Source organism: Condylura cristata, unplaced genomic scaffold, assembly GCF_000260355.1.
Source record: "Condylura cristata isolate star-nosed mole 26May11 unplaced genomic scaffold, ConCri1.0 scaffold00008, whole genome shotgun sequence".
In the NCBI taxonomy this organism is placed as follows: domain Eukaryota; kingdom Metazoa; phylum Chordata; class Mammalia; order Eulipotyphla; family Talpidae; genus Condylura; species Condylura cristata.
The window spans coordinates 15,712,167-15,716,423 of record NW_004567109.1 but is presented as its reverse complement, the minus strand read 5'-3'; the positions used below and the strand labels follow the sequence as shown (position 1 = coordinate 15,716,423).

Here is a 4,257-nt window from a genome sequence, read left to right as displayed (position 1 = left end):
CTCAAGCCAGAGCTTTCTCAATCCTAGGTGAACCTGGATGTTCTATCAATCTAGATGAATCTCTCACATAAACATGCTTCACTACTTCAAAGTACCTGTGGCTCTAAGGGGGTAGACTGGGCTATTAAGTATGGTAACACCTTTTTTAGACACTTGTCTAAGTTAACAAAAGGTGTTACCATACTTAATATTTATGCTGCGTGAGCCTCATTTCCTTATCTGTAATGTGAGAATAGGAGTAAGTGAAATATGAATATAAATGCTTGACACAGTGCCTGGTACATACTAAGCACTCTAATAAATTAGATATTATTTATAGTAGTCAATAGTGAAGATAAAAACAGGCTGAAGAGGTTAAGTAACTTGACCAAAGTAAATCAATTCATTTCATTTGATTACATCTTGGTTCCTGCTAGGAATGACTGCAAGCTCATTAGAATGTCTCAGGCAGTTAAAATGCAGCTAGGTTCTCTCCCCAAACACACTCCCTTTCTCGATTCCTTAGTTAGGATAAACAAACAGAAGGCCTAAAGGAAGAGTGTGATATTAAAGATTCCTAACTGATATTAACTGATTACAGAAGCTCATTGTAAAATCAGCCTAGAACACAGGCCAGAGACAACCAGAAATTTCTCAATTTTTCAATCCTTTCTGAGAAAAATGTTACAAGTAGCCAGTACAATATAGCTGGAAGAAAAGTGAATTTTAGACAGGGAGTTTTGGCTCTTTTCCAAAGCTGTGAGAAGCTACCAGAGTGGGACCACTCATCACTTGACCAAACCTTTATTGAACTCCTCATTGTCAGGTATTGGCTGGGGAAAGTACAATGGTAGAGTAGGAAAAATCTTACCTTTCAAAAGCTTTTTGCACGTTAGTAATCAACACAAATGAAGAAACAGGTCCAAAGATTTAAATAACTTGCCCAAAATAAATGACACTTTCCACTTGGCTTTCCTCAGCCTGTTACAGAGGTGGTGACCAGTCTCTCTCTGGAAGCCCTCTGGAAGTACGCAAGGGCTCCCAGGCTGGCAGCCACAACACAGGTGTGACAGGGTGGGAAACAGGTGGCGGTGGTTAAGGTGTTCTAGCCAATTCTGTTGTAGGCTAACAGGTGGCAATCACACTGGAAATGGCACGGGGGGGGGGGGTACTGATAGTTTCCTTCAACTTTTTAGTCCTGAACAGGTTTATCTGTTAGTATCAAAGCCCCCTGCGGCCCTGAGGATTCCATTCTGGGCCTAGACTCTTAGGGAATTCTGGTTGGCTTTCTGCGGGTAAATCAGACAGAATCAAAAAAGGTAGGGTGGGAAAAGATTGTGGAGCTCTTCTGGAGTTTCTCTGTGCTCAGCAAATGCCCTCAGGCCAGCCGTGACACAGCATGTAGGTCTCCTGGTTTCCAGAGTCCAATGATGGCTGCAAAAACACAGGTAGAAAATTAAGGAATATGAGACTGCTCTTTCAGTGGGCTTTCCCAGTCTCCCGTCTGACCAGATTGCCTTCCCTTACAATCTTCCCACCCTGCTCCTGTTATTTCATTCAGTACAAGGATTCTAGGTATAAGGCTATGTAGAATGAGAAGACCACAGTTTATGAACTTCTTTTTGCTGTTGGCAATAAAAATGGAGCCTCACACCTCATAAATGCCCCATGCTTAGTCATGTTTGAGCCAAGTGGCCCAGAGCAGAAACCAACTAAAATCTCTGGGACTTCCAGCTATACAAAGAGAAGATGCTTTCTTCTTCCAGAGATGTGAACAACAAAAAAAGGATAAATAATGGGACTTAAGACCTCTGGAAGAAAGGAATTGGGAGAAGACCTCAACCCTAGGCTCAGGGACCCATTTTTTCTGGACTTATAAGGATTCATCCCAGCCACAAGAATATATATGTAAGATATATCCTAAGAATATAAGATATAATATATATAAGAATATATCTATAAGATACATCCTAAGCCTGGGGCACAAGGCAAGTCCCTGATCTTATGCCAAAGTCGGCAGTAGTACTCCCCATTTTGGGGGAGGAAAAGGCACTACTGTCCACCTCCACCTCCCTCCTGCCTCGTTCAAACTGGAGGCGTCCTTAAAACCCCTCTCTCTTCTACATCATCTGATCAATCATCAAATTGTGTTAATTCTATCTCCTAAATATTTTTAACCTATTAACTTCATTACATTTCCACTGATACCGCTCTACTCATCATCTTCCTCATTTCTTGTTTAGATCAACACAAGATTTCCGAATAAGCCTCACTGTCTTATTCTCTACTCAAGAGCAAGGTTAAAAAACAGAAATATGTCATCCCTCACTCCTGGATTCAGTGGTCTTCAGTGACCTCAGAATAAAGTCCAGATTCTGAACCTCACCTTGAACCTGCCTCAGCTCTACAATGAGCTTCATGAGCTTTCCTCACCCCACCTGTCCTTGCCAGAGGATGTCACGCTTAAATATTTCCTCAAAGAAAACACCAGAGCTAGCTGAGCACCCTGTTGTATGCCCTCATGGAGCCTGCTCCTTACTTTCGTAACACTAACCCCAACTACAACATCTATGAGCTTAATTCCCATTCAATGCCTGATTCCACAATATACTGTGAGCACAAGGAGGCCAGGGACCGTTCTTAGTCACTTGCCACTGAATCTACACTGGCCAATGCACAGCCGGTGCCCCAATTTATAAAAGTTGGGGAGTGTATTAAAAGAAAAAGCAAATGAATGAAAGGGACAATTTGTACTCATCTTGGAGAGAAGTTTATGAATTATCATATAAGAGTATAAAGTATCTCTTTCTCTAAAGCAGACAAAGTTTATTTCCCACATTCCATCTCCAGAGAATCTGAGATGGGAAACATCTTTATACCTTATACCTACAGTTGAGCCACGCATAAACTGCACGTAGCTACGGGAATTAGAAGAGATTAATTATCTAATCCGCTTAAAAAAATTATTTATGCATATATGCATACAAGAACTGGGGTAGGCCAGAGGTGCAGGGGGTGAGAGTAATCACCAGAGATAGAAAAGGTGGGTCTACTGAAATACACTGCTGAGGGGAGCAGCAGGCAGGGGTCAGGAGATGTCCGCTACACCATGTGGGTCAGCTCCTGGGCAGGGGGTCAAACCCACAATGCAATGGCTGTGGATAGCTTCATAGTGCTGTGGCTTAACCCCTTCTGCCACCAGGGTTTGTTTTTTTTTTTAACCGAAACTAAATATTTATTGATATATTTTGTTGAGGTGCTACTGGTTTACAATTCATGATTCAGAGGTATAGGTTTACAGTCCTCAGATACATAGCAACAAGTGGTTACTTTTTGAGTGGTAATTCAAGTCTGAACCAAGTCTGGTCTTAACTAGACTCTTTTATCTAAAGTTCTCACATAATCCAAGGTCCTGGAGGAAGAGACTTGGCAAGGGTGGGTTTTTTATAATGTATCTAAAAAAAGTATAGTTTATTTTTACATCACCTTGTGAATTTTTGTATCTTAGTTGTAATGCCCATGGGCTTCCCATCACGAAATCACCTGTGTGCTATCACCATAGTCCAGTATATGTCCTTCCCCCCACTGTTTTTTATACCATTTCCCACTCCACCCCCATAAAATGTCTCCGGTATATAGCTGTTCATTATCATTTTTTCCCCTGGGCCATTATACTCCTGCTATGAGTAAAATCATCCGGTATTTTTCCTTTTCTTTCTGGCTTATTTCACTAAGCACGATCTTTTCCAGCTCCATCCATGTTGCTGTAGAAGGCATGTGTTCATTTTTTTTTGGTGCTGAGTAATATTCCATTGTGTATATGTACCACATCCTTTTTAATCCAGTCACTACTTTTGGGCATTTGGATTGTTTCCATGTCTTTCCAGTTGTAAATAAAGCAGCAATAAACATGGGGGTGCAGGTACCTTTTTGAACCAGTGTTTTTGTGTCTTTTGGGTTTGCTGGATCATATGGAAGCTCCATGTTTAGCAGTTTGAGAAATCTCCAAACAGTTTTCCATAGTGGTTGTACTAGTTTGCTTTCCTACCAGAGGTGCAGGAGAGTTCCTTTTTCTCCACATCCTCACCAAAATTTGTTGTTGTTAGTTGTTTTAAGATGTGCCATTCTCACTGGGGTGAGGTGATATCTCTATAATGTATTTCTTTTAAAAAGATTTATTTATTTATTCATATAGAGCTGGGGTACAGGCCAGAGATGCGGGGGGTGAGAGGATTCACCAGAGACAGAGCGGGGAGCAGAACAGGCAGATCGACAAAG

At 41.4% G+C, this 4,257-nt stretch overlaps 1 protein-coding gene across 1 annotated transcript in view; it reads right to left on the bottom strand.

Annotated features, from left to right (window-relative positions):
* Positions 1-769: 769 nt before the first annotated feature.
* Positions 770-4,257, bottom strand: part of KHDRBS1 (KH domain containing, RNA binding, signal transduction associated 1) — a 35,034-nt gene continuing 31,546 nt past the window's right edge. Inside the window, exon 11 of the transcript XR_193499.2 lies at positions 770-1,413. The gene's annotated coding sequence lies outside the window, so the exon portion shown is untranslated. The remainder of the gene's footprint in view (positions 1,414-4,257) is intronic.